Source organism: Thermobia domestica, chromosome 12, assembly GCF_964235325.1.
Source record: "Thermobia domestica chromosome 12, izTheDome1.hap1.1, whole genome shotgun sequence".
Classification (NCBI taxonomy): Eukaryota; Metazoa; Arthropoda; class Insecta; order Zygentoma; family Lepismatidae; genus Thermobia; species Thermobia domestica.
In genome coordinates, this window is record NC_137465.1 from 108,902,555 (window position 1) to 108,920,480 (window position 17,926).

Below are 17,926 nucleotides of genomic sequence, written 5' to 3' on the forward strand. Positions count from 1 at the left end.
GAACCTACAATTTAAAGTGAAATATGAATCACGTGTACTTTTACTTGAATCGAATCTAGGTACACCTAGGATTATTGTTTTGTGAACCTAATTAAACTAAGGTGTTTTATATAGTGCTTGAGAGCCTATTTTAAATTCATATCTTCATATAAATGTGCAGGAGGAGTACGACGGATTACAAACACTAAAGATAAACAAATTGCTGATTCTTCCTTCCAGTGGCGGATCTAGAAGTTAAAAACTGCAGGAGCAGCTGGAAACCAGATTATGATAGGCATGAGGTTACTATAAACTTTCAAAAATATATAAATAATAGTTTAAATTATTTTTGTCACCAAAAAGAACTGGATTGACCTAGGTCCCCGGCCCCGAGATAGATCCATGACTGCTTCTTCGATTTTTACTGTAGTCTAGAATTTGTCTTCCAAAGGATTAAGCCTCCTTGTCCATTCCGTAAATGCACCATTCCAAACGAAAAATTGTTTTCATAGCTACGTATGTAACCTAATATCACTCTTTTTATTTACTATTTATTTTCTCCTATATTTCATCTTCCATCCTTTACCAGGGGCCGCGGTGGCACCGTGGTAGAGCATTCACCTCTGGTGCATGGGGTCGTGGGTTCAAACCCTGCTCACGCTAAGTGAACTTTGTGGTGGACAAACATCGTGTGCGTGGGTTTCTTCGGTGTTCTCCCGTTTCCTCGTACTTTCTTCATTTCACTCATCTTCACCCTCTCCTTTAGCCTAGCCGGCATATCCGTGGGACGTAAAACTCAATAATTTCATTTCATTTTTCCATCCTGTACCAATTGTTCATTCTCCATATAGGAAGTTGTCTTTTTATTTTCTTTTTTTTCATGTACTTTCCCCGAACATAAGCGAAACTATCAGCCATTGATCTATAACATCATACAGTCTGTAGAAAGCAAATAAATTTGAGAAACAAAGAAAAGTACAACGGAAGATTTAAAAGAATTCCTTTCATTATTTCGCACTATTTTACAATTAGAAAATGGCATCCACAGGGACGCCAACTCTGGGAGAATTGCGGTGTTCGAGCACTTTCCAAAATAGTTATGGGGGTCCTCAGCGCCTACAGAAAAAAAGAGAAAAATAAGCAAAGAGAAAAGGAAAGAATAATAGAAAACGAAAGAAAAATGTATTCTAATCTTTCCCTGTGTTTAAGTGATAGTTGGGCCCGATATTTTCATAGAGCAGAGAGGAGAAGGATGTAAAGTTTGGGCAAAGATTTTACCGGGGATGAAAACACGTAAAATTCTGGAGTTATGGCGCTAAGAAGCAAAAGTGGCAAATCCGTTTCATTGTATTTTTGATGAGGCGACAATTCTCTTTTATATGACAAATTGAACGAGTGTTACTCCGTGCTATTTACAGTTATAATTTTTCACTCTTCAAATATTGCAAATGGGTGGCATCCAGAATGGTGTGTCGTGAACTAAGGTCGAAAGTTAGAACCTTCGAAAATCCCTAATTACGCCGCCGTATTCTCATTCAAAAATAAATTTCAAACTGTGAAAACACTGAAAAAAACGAGGATAATATGCTTTCTGTTGGGAACACTATGACAAGACGGTAGTGTCAATCGTAATACTGGTTGAAACACCCTTGTTTCCTGTGGCGACGTACGTAAGTAAAGGCGCCAATTACTCCTATGAAAACAGTAAGCACGGCTCTCACTAACGTACGTCACCACAGGAAATAAGGGTGTTTCACCCAGTATAACAATTGACACCATCGTTTTGCCATGGTGTTCCCAACAGAAAGCATATTATCCTCGTTTTCTCCTTAAATCTGGATTTAGTTTTTCTCAGTGAAAGAAAAACATGAAAAGTTTTACTTTATTTAAAAATACGTAAAATTGTGTTTTGAGGAGCGTCAATTTTCAGAATTTTCCGCGAAAAAAACAGAACCCCCAACAAGCCTGAATGGTATTACGTTTTCCGAGATCCCTCAGCTTGTGAACTGTGAATTAAAGCACCTCATTAATATTCAAAACCCGTCATCCCTAAAGATATGTTTCAAATATGTGATTATTATTATTATTATTATCATTAATAATAATAATAATAATAATAATAATAATAATAATAATAATAATAATAATAATAATAATAAGGGATAAGTGAGTGAACATGAGACACACTGAGTTACATTACAATTAAGACTTTTTTGAAGATACCAATTATTTTGAGACACGTCTTATATGTTTTGTATTTTTATATATGTTATCGTAAAATCAATGGCATGTGATACAATGCGAAAAATGGATAGCAAGGTGTGATTATCAGTTTATTAGCGACGTGACCTACTTTTGTGACACACACTCACACACACACACACACACACACACACATATATATATATATATATATATATATATATATATATATATATATATATATATATATATATATATATATATAAGCATGTTACTGTCTTTCTTTCATGACAGAACAGCTCTCTTTAAATCTCAAATGCAGTTAATAATTTCAGTGATACATGTCCATTCAAAAAACAGACGTTTGTTTTATACCGCGTAGGCTAAAGGAGACAGTGATGATGAGAATGACTGAAATGGTGGAATGAAAAAACGGAAGAACTCCGAGAAACCCCCGCGTTCTGTGTTTTTTCCACCACAAAGCTCACTTGGCACGAGCTGGGATAAAACCAGGGACTTTATGCAACAGAACTAAAAGCTACATCACTGCCACCGTGAGCTAAAATTAAATAAGAGAGAATAAATGTTCAGTTAAATATAAGTAGTACATGGATAGAGATATAATGTATCCCTCAATTACAGTATCAAGTAGTAGTTTACTACTGACCTATATAAAATCTTTCATTCTAGTGTCCCATGATCTAAATTTTCATATGACTTTTCTGCATTGAACTGATGTTGAGTTGATGTAAGTTTTCAGTTTGTATTGTGTAAAATAAGTAGAGCACGAACTAGCCTAATTTTAGGAGAGTGTGTTTTCAGAAGAGTGTGTGTCTTTTTTTATACCTCCGCGGTCAAAATAGGTAATTCTTAAGGAAACGGTCACGCTGATTTCAAAAATCACCATAAAAATGCCCTGTCACGTCAGGTTCAAAAGATATGAACTGATTTATTATTCGGATTATAGACAGTACAATCACGATTATTCGACACAATTTTCGGGATATTTCTCAGCCCTTATTCAACCGGTTTACAGCAAATTTGAAAGGTATGCTTCTAAGGATATCTAGTTATATTCCCCAAAATCTGAAAGAGATCGATTGAATAGGAGCTGAGAAATAGCCCGGAAATTGTGTAGGATAATCGAGGTCCTACTGTATTATACGTACAATAAAACGTTTCGATACAGATTGTTATATGGCCACGCCTATAAGGTTTTTACATACTTATAAAATCGTGCAACTCTCTTTTTAAATTAGCTTACTGAATCATTCGTAACAATGGCTTAGAGAAGAATTGAAAAACTTTGGGGTTCACGGAGGTAAGATATTTATAAAAGAACTTGGAAATATCCATCCAAACTTTTGATGATGATTTCATTATTAAGTGTTCCCCTTTGTCAGGCTATATCTACACCATTGATACCTTATATTGTAACGAAATGTGCCTCTTATCTTCCTTACAAATGCCTGTGCTTGTGCTGCCTTTTATAATTCTGTTTACTCTCGCGCAGAAGGAACCAACAATAGTGTAAGGTTCCGCATGTCTACACGTTATGCAATAACCACGTGTGTACTACTTGTGTTAATCGTAAATAAAAACAAACAGACGACAGTCCCGAAGAGTAGTCGCCTACCATCGCCAACAGTTGGAAGGACGAGGATCACCGAAGGAAGCCGACACTACAGGATAAAAGGGAACTGCACGCCTCGACCAACATCAATCTCCACAGGTTGATCAAACCACCTAAAGCCCTAAGACGCCCGGCCATTGACGCATGACGAATTATTTGAGAAGTTGAAAGAAGATATTTTGAATGCCCCATCACTGTACCATTTCGACGAAAAGCTAGAGATAAGGCTTTACACAGATGCATCCTCACATCAGTTGGGAGGGTTATTAGCTTGTTACGACCCCAAAACAAACGAAGAAAGAATCGTTTCCTATTGTAGCAGACGTCTCACAAAAGCTGAGACCAAGAGCTCAGTCTGGCAAAAAGAACTATACGATATTATTTATGCTCTGCGTAAATTTAGATATTTCTTACTTAATCGTAAATTTAAATTGTTTACAGACGCAAAATGTCTTAAATTCCCTAAACATTAAAAATATTCACTTTTGGCAATTTTTCTGCCGGTTAGTTTCGAAAAACTACAATCATGTCAAATTTAATCATTGTAGCCCTACAGGAAGTCCCGTATAATTTTGGGGTGTAAAAGGTGTCCCATGTAAATACGTATCATGGGAAAGATTTTTCAGTTCCCCATAAAACCACTCTAAAGTTGGAATTGTTTATTTTTACTGATTTACTTAGGTAATACTAATGAAAACGTACAAGCATACCGAATTTCAATTTTTTATTCCAATTCCAAGTTTCTAAAACATGAGATTATATGAAAAAAAAGACCCATTTAAATAACATGGGAAAATTATTCATCTCCCTTTATCATTTCAACTTTTCACGTCAACCGGAAGCACCCCTTTGATTTATGTCAGTTCATGTAGTTTTATATACAGTTAGGATATGTTGGTGGCAAATATTATTAAGTTTACAAGCTATTTGAAAGGTGTATATTATTGGAAGGAAAACCCGAGGCAGTATGAAACTGCGCAACATGCGCGTCATGTAATGAACTCCGTAATTTCGCAATGTGAAAAGGTAGAGAACAACTAGGTATATTAAAACACCAGCTATGTCCAGTGATGTAGCAGCGAGGATTCAGCATCAAGAGTTTTGGGCCCTGTTGATACTCTTCGTATTTAGGTAATGAAAAATGAGATGTTAGCGATCGTGATTTTGTAGTTCGGGTAAATGAATTGGAATCTCGTTTGGACATAACGCTCTGACAGATATTTAATAGAATAAATACTCCCCGCTGTTCTAGTGGCTAGCATGTGCGCGTTTCTTGTGCAGGGTCTTGGGTTCGATTCCAGGTAGGAGAGCCCTTGGGAACTAATGTCGTATGTGACACATTATGAATCCTTTAAAAATGTACAATTTTAAATTTAAATCCAGCAATATGCCACAATTGAGAATCCCAATATACGATATTGACATGGTGAACTACAAAAAGAAGTGAAATATGAACAAAAACACCAGAGGTGCAAAAAGTACAGCCAAGTTCGTCAGCCTCAAAAAGTGTTGAGATGAGGATGGATGAGCCAAGTTCCTTGGCCACTGCATCTGAAAGGAACACTGGAACTTGGCGCGAGGTGTCAAGGAAAAGTATGTTAAGGAACCTTAGGGATAGTGGTGGTGGGCGTGGTGGGTTTGGGACCACCATCAACCTTAGGAATATCAACTTTGCTAAGGCGCTAAGGCACATATACAGTATACTGCAGTAAGATTGGTGGTTCGAAACCCAGACAAGGAAAACTTATATTCCTCCACGAAGTGTCAAAGTAAATTATGTTAACGAGCCTTAGGGATGGTGTTTGGGAGCGTGGTGGATTTGGGGGTCACCACTAGCCTTACGGCTGAAATGTCCCGACCGTGAAACTAGGAACAGACATCTTAATGTATTCGAATGTGTTAGACACTTCGCGCCAAGTTCCAGTGTTCCTTTCGGATGCAGTGGCCAAGGAACTTGGCTCATCCATCCTCATCTCAACACTTTTTCAGGCTGACGAACTTGGCTGCACTTTTTGCACCTCTGGTGTTTTTGTTCATATCGATTATTGACGGTTTACTGGGCTTACTTTACATTCCTCATTTCAATAAATTACATTTATGAACGAAATATAACTCATGCAATATCTCAAAACTGTGACGTGATGTGCAAACATTGATATCATTTTCGTTTTCTACGCACCAAAATCATTCAGAATCACCTATTACTTTCCCGGAGGTAAAAATCATGTTGGGCAGTGTATTCAGTAAACAAGTGCACTCATGTATAAACCTGTATTGTCCATATTCTATATTTGTTTACTTTAGGTCGGCATTATGATGTAATTAACATTCCATTATTTTATATTTTTTTTTACTGAGGTGCAAGTGAATAATTTAAAAAGCAAAGATGAGTTTATGTGTGCATAAATTTGCATAAATTACTGTTTTAATGTACGAAATAATACAAACAGTCGATACATCATTCAATTTCCAAAAAAAAAAAAAAAAAAGTCTTCTACTGATTACATTTGAACGTAATACTCTATTTGATTTTTTTTTTCTTTTTGTATGAAATGATTATTCAGTTTCTGTTGGGAGTAGAGGTATGTTTTCATTTAAATTAATAATGACAAATAATTATTATGAAATATCCCACATCATTTAACATAAAACAACAGTAAATACATTTCAATTATTCACATAATGTCACGATACAATTGTCATATACAATATTATGAATGTAGAGAATGGTTATTGGAACAGACAACTATACTTGAAATATCTAACTAGAATTAGATATTCTTCTACTAGTAGTAGTAGTAGTAGAAGAAGAAGACCTAATTCTAGCTAGATATTTCAAGTATAGTAGTAGTAGTAGTAGTAGTGCCGGGACCAGTAGTATGATTCTAAAATAAAACTCTTTTGGAGGTAAGGTAGTGTAGTGGGGAACAGCCTCCACTGTAAGATTTGATTTTGCACGATGATGTGTGCACTCATCAACTCTTCAACATTCAAGCCTCGGTCGTGATTTGGAACTCACGTTAATATTAGCTCCTCTCCCCCATATACTCAGTGTTGTACAAGGACGTAAACCACAAGAACTCAAATTTAGAACTACTACTACTAATCACACGAATAATAATAATAATAATAATAATAATAATAATAATAATAATAATAATAATAATAATAATAATAATAATAATAATAATAATAATACTGTTGTTATAATTGTAATATATGAGTCAATACTATCCCTGTACAGCAAAGGTGGCCATTTTCCACTGGGCTCGCTCGGGCTCGCGCTCACCTGTCTCAGCTGAGCTCACACTCACTCGGGCTCGCGCTCATCTCTCTGGACTGGGCTCGCACTCACTCGCGCTCGCGCTCACCAGTCTCAGCTGGACTCGCGATCACTAGCGCTCGCGATCACTTCTCCCAACTGGGCTCGCGCTCGCACTCACTAATCTTATCTGGGCTCGCACTCACTCGGGCTCGCGCTCATCTCTCTCGACTGAGCTCGCACTCACTCAGGCTCGCGCTCATGTCTCTCGACTTGGCTCGCACTCACTCGCGCTCACGATCACTTCTCCCAACTGGGCTGACACTCACTCGTGCTCGCGCTCACTTGTCCCAACTGGGCTCGCACTCACCCGGGCTCGCGCTCACTTGTCTCAACTGGACTTGCGATCACTAGCGCTCGCGATCACTTCTCCCAACTGGGCTCGCACTCACTCGGGCTCGCGCTCACTTCTCTCCAATAGGCTTGCGCTCACCCGGGCTCACGCTCATTTGCCTTAATTGGGCTCGCGGGTATATGATGGGTATAATAAAGAGGTATTAAAATCTAGACTTTGACTAGCAGTAGGCCTAATTCAGTAGAAAATAGAGCTATTAATGCTATATATCAGTTGTCAGATATAAAAATAAAATAATAAAGATGTTGCAGGGTTTAATGTATTAAACGTGGGCGGACTTTGAGGAATTTGAAATAAAATGCTCCTGATATTTAAATCTGGGTTTTGACTAGGCCTAGTTTCTAAATAGAAAATAGGCTATATGCCTAACGTCATATAGGAGTTATCAGACATCAGAATAAAATATTAAGAGTGTTGCAGAGTTCAAGTCTTAAGGCTGTCATCACACTTGCAGACCAATACTCATTAAATGAATCTCTTTCTTATTTACTAAGATCAAAACAACTTATGAACAAAGAAAAAAAATGCTTAGTGTTAGTAAATAAGAAAGAAACTTGTTTGAGTGTTTGTCTGCAAGCACGACGGCAGCACTAAGAAGCAAAGCCAAAATATATCTGAGTATAACGATTTCGTAAAATTAAAAAAAAAAAAAAATCACCGATGAGCTTATGTCCAACACCCACATTACGCATAGATATCTCTTGTTTTTAACTAACACACAGATTCTTAGGTTTTAATATTTTATTTATTTATATTTTTGTGAGAAAACAGCTTTAGAAGTAAAATTAGAAGCAGAAATTTAGGGAGACATTAGAGGTATTCAACATTCGTGAAATTACAGAACTTATAATAACAAGAGCTAAACGTTTCCCGAAAATCTGCTAAACGTTTGGTAAAGGAAGTAACAGGACCTGATATCAGTGACTCTAAGTGTTTGTTAAAACCATTTTATAATAAAACAGCTACCTCTGCGGAAGCTAAAAGCAAACCAAAAGGTAAAAGGGAACTTTCTCTGATCACTTTATATCGGTTTGAATGTAACACAACGAAATAATAGTACTTCAGAGGGTATTGCAATGTCAATGGTCTCATAGGCTCCAGTAATACTTGCAGGAGTTCCGGCCTATCCTACAGGGATGTGCTAATCAAAGCACTAAAAATTAGAGATTTTTAAGAAATTTTGGTAGTGTATACCTCCAGAGCAATAACTTTTATATATATAGAGAAGGAAAAGTAGAAAAATATTTTCTAATTTTTTAAAAATTTACTTTTAATCGGAGGGGGCTTGTAAGAGAAGTAACACGGATAAAAATTAAAAGACTTTTTATTGCTTCAAACTAAAAGAAGAAAACTTCCCTACTATATTAATTGTCGTATCAGGGCCGGACTTCAGCGGATTGGACCGATTGTTCCCAGTCGGGTCCCGCGCTAGAGTGTAATCTCATTGCCGTCTTAGCAGCATAATGTTCCCCTGTGGAAACCAGTGTGGCTCCTATGACTAAATTCTGCAAGTAATACATGCAATTAATACATTCTGCTCGCGGGTCCCTCGGCCAAGTGATCATCAGACTGTTGGATGGCTCTGTTACTCGTGGCTTATGAAATACTCACAATAACATATTGTAATACATGTACATCCATGAACATATAAACAAGGGAGCGTATAGCCTGTTGGCCTCTATCTAGAATTTGAGGGAGTAAATACTTTGTATTAAAAACAATATTTTCTAAAGTATTCTGCAGTAGTTTCTTTATTTCTTTACGTTTCCAACTTCCGATGAAAAAATAGGCCTAGTAAGTGATATGACACCTCAATAAATACCAGGATGATATAGTCTTAATGCGATTTCTTTACTTGTTTTTTCTGGAACCGGGAGTACCACAATAGTGTTCCCATTCGGGCCTGCATCTTCTAAGTCCATTAGATTACTTTTATCCCTTATTTTGAAGCAAGAAAACTTTAATTTTTTAACTTTGTGATTTCCCTCTGGAGCAACCACTACTTTTAATTATGTATTTTGAAAGCATATTGTCCTGCTAAAATACATTAAATATGAATATTTCTTAATTTAGGCCAAGTTTAAGAGTATTAAAACTGAAAATTTGAAAGTATGCGTTGATTATAGCCTGTATTTTGTTAAAACAACACCAAAGAAAATTAGAAGTTATGAAAACTCAATAAAGATGTTTATGAATGAAATTTACGTCATAACATCAGTTTGAGTCAAGAAGTTATGTGTAATACTTTCGAAAATGGTAAACATATTGTGATTCTAGTTTTCAATTCATCTGTACATTTCCTTATGTATATTAAAAGCCGGTTCTTTAATGGCGTAACATAACGGAAAAATAGAACTTATATAAAATAAGGTAATATTAAGAACTGCGTTAAAAGAGGAAATGTAATTATGTCAATTTACGAATATATCGTGAAATTTAGAATGTTTTGTGTTTGTTTGTTTGGAGCTTAATATTCTTTTTCATCAGTGAGGTTATATGAGATCTCGCTCGTCTGGAAGATGAGAATACTTATCACTTATTCACAGTGAATCAATATGAATAAGTGCCTGGCAACCCTTAGATATTTCGTCAGGTATGTGCTAATCTTCACGGTAATAAGATTTGATAAATCCGCAATGAAAATATTGCCAAACAACATCAAAATCGAGTTGTAACCAACGGTAAAAATTGATCTGAAAAGGTTGAGGAACGCATGACGTCATGTCATCCCTTGTGCCTATCTTTGTCCCGTATCCAGGAGGGTCTAGGGGGGCCGCCCCTTCTAAAATTTTCACGGTAGGCTTCCAAATGAACTGTAATATAGTGATGAACTATAATATGGTTGGATCGGGCCCCCCCTAACTTCAGCCGGACCCCCCTACAATTTTGGGCTGGCTACCGGCCTGAGTGGAGGGACGCCATAGATATTTGGTTGCAACAAACGACACGCCATCGTTTCAGGGTAGCTTTCGAAAAAAGACTTTAATGAAAGGAGGTGTGTGTGTGTTATTATTATTATTATTATTATTATTATTATTATTATTATTATTATTATTATTATTATTATTATTATTATTATTATTATTATTATTATTATTGATATTGAATTGTTATCTTTCTTTTTTTTAATAGCCTATTGACTTACATGAGGAAGTATTTTTCTTTTAAATAGACGAGATTTTACTCATTCAATTTTACTAATTTCTTCTTCTGACATTAACCTGACCTTTGATAATTCGACCATTAGGATGTAATTCTACATTTGTAAGCGGGATGCCTTCTTTAACCAAAATTGCAGTACCAAGGCTATTATATGTACAATTATTATATACATTATATGATGGATGTACGTTTACAATCTTAGGACCAACTTCTTGGATAAAAGCTACATCTATTTCAGATTTAAGTAGAAAGTCATTGAGAGCTTCAAGTTTGACTGGCGATTGTATTCCGTTGATATTTATAGTTGCTAGTTTTAAGATAGTACACATAAATATTGTTATAGGAAGTTGTCTAATGTTAGCAACACACTTCATAATACCACACCACTATTTGGCTGCAAGCACTGTGTTTCTGAATGTTTAGGTAGGAGTAGAAACTGTTGGTGGCTCACCTGAAGAAGGAACTGCGGTATCAGGTAGATATTCCGTACTCACTAATTTAGCTACAGACGACCGGGTGATCCTAGGTGATACTTCTAAGGGTCCCTGATCCGTCTTCTTAGGTTGTTTTACTTGAGCTATAGCCGTTCCTGCTTTCTTCCGTTTCTTGTCTTGGGAGGCTTCCTGGGAATTCCGGGCATCAGATCCTTTTTTCCCACTAGGACAACTCACAGGGGAGAAAGGATGATCTTTTTCCTTGGACTGAACTGGAAAAATGGGACTTACAGAGGAAACTTCCGATGCACTATAGATGCACTCTAGCTTCTGATCACCATCAACAACACTAGTGGAGGAGGAATCACTGTCTATCAAAAGCTTCTTTGTATCTTGTTCAATGACAACTTGATGTTCCCGTTGAAAATCTGACTCAGCCAGTGAAGAAGTACCATGTAAAGCTGGAGGGGCTGCAGATGAGGTCCTGTCCTGACTATCACTAATATCCTTGGGAGAAACGTTTTCCTTAATTTCTCCGGAACATGGTCGGCTAGGAACACTGTCTTTTGGCACTATCGGAGTAGTGTTTAGAGAACGGCCCTGTATCACAGGGATAGTAAGCTCAGTCATTAACTTTGGAAAGTCAACATCTGACGTTAAAGTAGGCAAATTAGCAGGTTTAACCACATTAATTTCTTGGGTTGGCGAAACCCGAGAGCGTTCCTTATCACTTTCAGTATGTTCTATGGTTGTTGTTGAAACAAAGGCCCGTTTTTGACGCTGAAAACATTGATCTTGTAAATGATCTCTAGATTGGCAGTAATAACAAGTACGGTCCTGACCGAAATAAGTTACTAGGAACTTCTGGTTACGAATATCCAGGAAGGACGGTATAGGTTTAAACAAATACATAGTCACGATCTTTCGTCCAGATCTAACTTTATAAATATGAGTATCGTCATAAATTTCGTCTTTTATACCTTTACACTCTCCATAGATAGACAAGGCACGCGTGACATCATTATCACTATATTCCGTGGGAATAGCATGTATTCGCACATAGGTTAAAGGTCGATCAGCTAATTCTAAAGTCACTGGGTATGTACCACTATCATCTTGAAATTTAACACTATCACCATGATCTCTTAACAATTTGTCACACAACAAGTCAGACAATAACTTAATATACACACATTTACGATAAATATCCAACTCAATACTTAGTATTTGTTCTTCCTTTAACTTAAACGTATTTTGAATAAACTCATGGATTTTTATTGTGGACGGACGGTGAGGAATCGCACGAAATCCTAATTTTAATGTATTGACACGTTTGATAGACATTTTATAATTCTAAATAAACTCACTAGTCACCACTAAACTGAAATATATTAGAATCAAGTCAGCGTAAATTCCAAGCAAACACAAAGTACACTGGGCACATTCAATGCCTCTCGCACGATACGACACTGGACGGACGACCAGCGAAAGACGTGTTACCTCTTGGGCAGCTAACACGCGAGTGTCCCACTAGACTAGCGGGGAGGGCTTACCATTGGGCCACCGCGTTTGTATTAGAATATATATTCTAATACAAACAAACACTATATATATATATATATATATATATATATATATATATATATATATATATATATATATATATAGTGTGTGTGTGTGTCATGGTTGGGTCATTTGTGGGTGAAATTTGTCCCCTCTGGGGAAAATATTCAATTCATACACTGGAGGAAACCAAAATAATAATATTTCTTAAAGCAAATAGAGTTTTTAATTAAGCCCATTTTTTTCCCTATAATGTACAGTAAATCTAAGGCTTGGGCCAAATAATTACTGAGATTGAGGCATATTGTTGATATTTTTTGACATTGTGTGATTGAAACTGATATTGAAAACAGTGAAGTTTTTATAACTACCAGACCAGTACCAGTAAACACTGATTATAAATAACCAGTCGTTTAAAGTTAAAACAAGAAACTTGATACACACGTTTCAGTTTACCATATAAGAAACTTTTGTAATAAAGTTATCACAGAAAGTTAAAAAAAAACGCAATATAATGCTAATGAGAGTAACATAAAAAACTGGAAATTAATATATGTATGTGTGTATACATATAATCTACAAAAAATATAACGGGAAATCATTAGACAACAGTGGCCAAATATACCAAAGCAAGCGTACCACACACATATAGATTCTGTCAGCACCAAATAAGCTCAAAGCCGAAAAAACAGAAAAAAGTTACGGAGAACAACGATGGAAACATCATTTGCATGATTCACAGCGTTCATTCTCCCTCCCTCCCTGTTACGAGAGGGAAAAAAAAATTAAAAAATGGGGTTCCAGATATATTAACCAGCACGATTAAAACCAAGGGCATTTAGCAAAAACTCACGTACTCTCAATGTGTTGCCACACGCGTCCATCAGCCGCATCGCTAGAGACATCTGCCGACGACGACATTATCTAACTCGTTGAAGTGTACTACATGTTTCATCAATTTGAAATGTATGCCACGTTTATGCTAAAAGGAGGGAGGAAAGAATGTACAGAGAGATTTGTACATGCGCAAACCCATACACTGTATAAATTTGTATTCGTACAACATACGTAAATCTTTCATCATTAGTAATCAAAATAGTCAGATTATCTCCTTCTGTGAGAATGTACATAGATATGACTATTTTAAAAAATTGACGTCAGTGATATGGAGAACTTTTTTTTCAATTTCTTTTTATTGGCTTCTGCAGGCGCTTTCGATTTGATTAGTATCTTAATAACAGCTAAAAACGAATTTATTGCATGATTGATTTTGATTGGATTCCGAAACAAACCAGGATTTGAATCTAGAGTTGTTGGTGATAGTATTATCAATGACTACCTCCCCATTATACTATCTTACCTCCAAAAATCTGGATTACAGCATCACGCGGCTGGTAGACCTATATATAACCTTATTTCGTATTGTAGCTTCATAATCGAAAGTTCCCAGTCCTGTCTTCTTTGTCAGGCGAATTTTAGAATGAAACTTTAATATTGAATTAATAAAATACATAATCGCTCAGCGACTCCCTTACAAGTCTTTAGAAGCAGTATACATTAATAGCTTCCCTTTAGTAATACTGGTATACAAGTATCTAATACCACTTTAAAAACAGTGCGTATTTATTAGTGAATAATAGGAATTAATCATTGTTTGATGTTGATGCCAACGTAACAGATGTCTTCTTAATATTTAATATCTTCGTGATTGTTACTCGTTTTTAGTTTAAAGTAATTGAATCAGTGAATCTTGATCGTTTCAAATTTAGAGTCTTTTCTTCTCTGTCTTTACCTTTCTTATAAATCTGCATATGTAAGGCTTTTCGAGACTAAATACGGGGTGAGTCATATTGATAGGCCACATTTAAAATGCATTCGTGGAGCATGTTGAACATAAACATTTATTACTAACTACGTGGAACACATTACCAAAGGACGGGAGTTCTGCACTGTGTTTAGTGTTTGAAGATTACGCCCCTTAGATGAGCACCACCTTGACGAAAACATACTTTCTCCCTAACTCCCTTCGGATGATATCTTTCAGTTCATTGATAGTAGTGTTCTTTGTGGTGTATACCTTCTCCTTTAGCTAACCCACAGGAATTTGTCCGATGGAGTTAGATCGGGGAATCTGGGTGGCCAATGGATATAACCGAATCTGTAGTTGAGACGTCCTGGAAGGTAATCGAAAGGTTGTCATTGATCCTACTGCAGTATGAATGGGCTACCATTCTGCTGCATCTACATGTCCCTTAGGCCAAGCTGTCTCATTTCAGGAGTGAAAAATATTCATAGCATTATGTTGTACCACATAGCTTTGACTGTGACTGTTTCATTATGTACATTCTTAAAAAATAGGAATCTATCACACAGTCATGACTCACTGCTTACCACACAGTAACCTTGTCACTGTGCAATGGTGTTTCATGCAACTGTTGAGGACCTTGTCTAGCATATCGCACATGACATAGAACAGTGACACAACTCAAAAAACGTATTTTTTCAGGAGAGCAAAAAAACAAACTCTAGTATTATTATACAATGAGTATTGTATTTCGAAGAAAATAGTGTATGAATTGCTTCTAACTTTGTAAGTAGTTACAGGTATTGTTACTGGAAACAATAAGTGTTAAGTACACAAAATGCAGTCATCCTAGGGGTGAGAAATATGATTTGTGTCACTTTTCTTTTTATTTATCATTGTCATTTTTTGCAAGGTGTGACTATTCTGATGACACACCTTGTAAAAGTGTGTAATGATGACAAGGAGGAAAGGTGACACAAATCGAAGTTTTCGAAGTTTTACAAGAAAACAATTACTTTTAATTATGGTATAACTTCAAAATAATGATCCAAATATCAATGTCTTTACATCAGCTGTCCAATAGAAACTACTAATTGAAAAGCGATGTGTAGAAATCTTTCTAAGCTGGGGGAATGTGTTGGGAAGCAAGAAGATCCATTATATCGGACTTTTTGCGATCCGATATTTTGAACTTATCTGAATGCGTTTTTCCCAGTTCGCACGACATTCTTCTCTGCCGAAACTTGCGTGTATTCTTCGTGACAACATTTTTTTGGTAATCTGCCTGTTCGTATGAAGTTTTGATTTTAAAAAATCCGTCCGGTGTTTCTTTCTCAACTTTTGCTATCTTAATATCGGCAAATTTTATTTGCTGTTCATCGTAGGTTTTTGAGAAATTATTTCCGTAGTTTTGACAAAGATCCTTAAAGTCAAGGAAGTTTTCATTCATTAATTCAATTACCTTGTACAGCTTCTACCCACCTTTTTTCGGAGAATAACGTCCTAAACCTAAAAGTGTCGTTTTACTATACTGAATGCTGCACAAGCACTGTTGTATGTTAAAAAATGTCACTTTACCAGAGAAGAACTACTCAACCACACAAGATCATCTAACTTCTGTCACTATTCTCCGAGGACAATAGTCAAAGTTCAGGAAATGGAAAACCGACACATACTGCTCTCTAGATGCTAAAAATTACGTTACAAGTGTGAAATTTTTTTACTAGGTAGAGTAAAGTATTGCGCGCCTCGCAGTGTCAATAACTCAAGAACGCAAAATTTTGAGTTGTGTCACTGTTCTATGTCATGTGCGATATAATCAACAGTTTTGTTTATTGGTATAACCGCTGAGTTGGAAATAAGCTTCGTCGGACGTGATAAGATGTTACACGAAGTCATCACCTTTGCTGACTAGCCAATCACAGTACGTGATTCATTAAACCTTATCTTGGTTGAACACTATATGCACTACCTGTAGGTTGTATGGGTACAGTTATAAGTCCTTTTTAAGGATTTGCCGCACACTGGTACGTAGAATATGCATTTGACGACTCAATTGCCGAATTGACTTCTTTGAACGTTGTTCCATGGCATTGGACACACGTTGAGTGTTTATCGCACTACGTGACATTCAAGGTCTCCCGGGGGACCATTTTTTGTTGGCGTTTGCGGTCTCACGAAAGTTGTGAACATCATCCCATCAATATGACCTGTATGTCATATTTTGTGTATTTGGAAATGAACCCAGCTAAAAAGTTATTGTTAGGAGAGAATAGCACTTCTGCAGGTCAGCACATATCTAATATAATGTGTTCTGCGCTATTTTCAGAGTACATCAAGTACATGGACAATAAACGGGCTAATCTTTAAAATTAACATTGAATTTCTATATATTGCTATATTTAAAATGCTTGCTGCAAATGAACACAGCTTCGTTGTTGAATTTCATCAACATGTGCCAGAAATAAATCACAAAATGTCTGGAATTCGCTCTAGAACGTGAGAAATACATGCAATTGTCTCCATTTTGCACAAAGCGAAACCATATACAGGAGTAGGACAAAAAATCTAAAACGTTTGCAAAAGTGTGAAAATCATACCTAGTATGGTGTGGGGCATCCTTTTGCGTCCAAAAACAGCTTGGATCCGACGTGGAATGGACGTATACAGCTCCTGAATCGTTTTGTGTGGAATTTTGTACCATTGTTCCTCCAAAACATGCTCCAGTTCCTTAAGGAGTGCTGGTTGGGGGTAATGAGACCGAACATGCCTTTCTAACTCAGACCACAGTGGCTCAATGATGTTCAGATCTGGTGATTGTGGGACCCAGGGGAGGTGCGATAGCTCCTGGTCATGCTCCTCAAACCATGAGTTCACCGTTTTTGTAGCGTGACAGGTTGCAAAATCATCTTGATAGATGCCATCACCATCAGGGAAAAATATTTGGGCCATAGGTAGAACCTGGTCCCCCAAAATGGCCTCATCGCCTTAGCATTCATCATTCCATGCACGGCTATGATGAGACCTGCAAAAACCAAGATATCACTGCCCATACTGTAACAGAACCACCCCCATGCTTCACAGTTGGTAGCAAACAGTTTGTATCATAGGCCTGCGACGGTATTCTCCATACGTACACACAACCGGTTGTTGGAAACAAGGTGAAGGTCGATTCATCGGACCACATTACGTGTTTCTACTGCTCATGAGTCCATGCCTTGTGGTCCTTGCACCACTCGATACGCCTCTTCACATTTATTGCTGTGACCAGGGGTTTGGCAATAGCGGCCCTGCCATGAATTTTCATTTTATGAAGTTCCTGTCGCTCTGTTTTCGATGAAACCGCATTCTGTAGGCCAAAATGGAGTTCAGACGTAATTTTCATTGCAGTGGTCTTCTTTCTAGCTGTTACAATCCGTTTTAATGTCCTCCAGTCCCTATCTGACAGGATTGTCTTTCGACCACTGTTGTG

The 17,926-nt window shown here is 36.9% G+C and overlaps 1 protein-coding gene across 1 annotated transcript in view; it reads left to right on the forward strand.

Annotated features, from left to right (window-relative positions):
- Nucleotides 1-17,926, forward strand: part of Syt4 (Synaptotagmin 4) — a 518,564-nt gene that overhangs the window by 495,969 nt on the left and 4,669 nt on the right. The gene's annotated exons all lie outside the window — the stretch shown is intronic.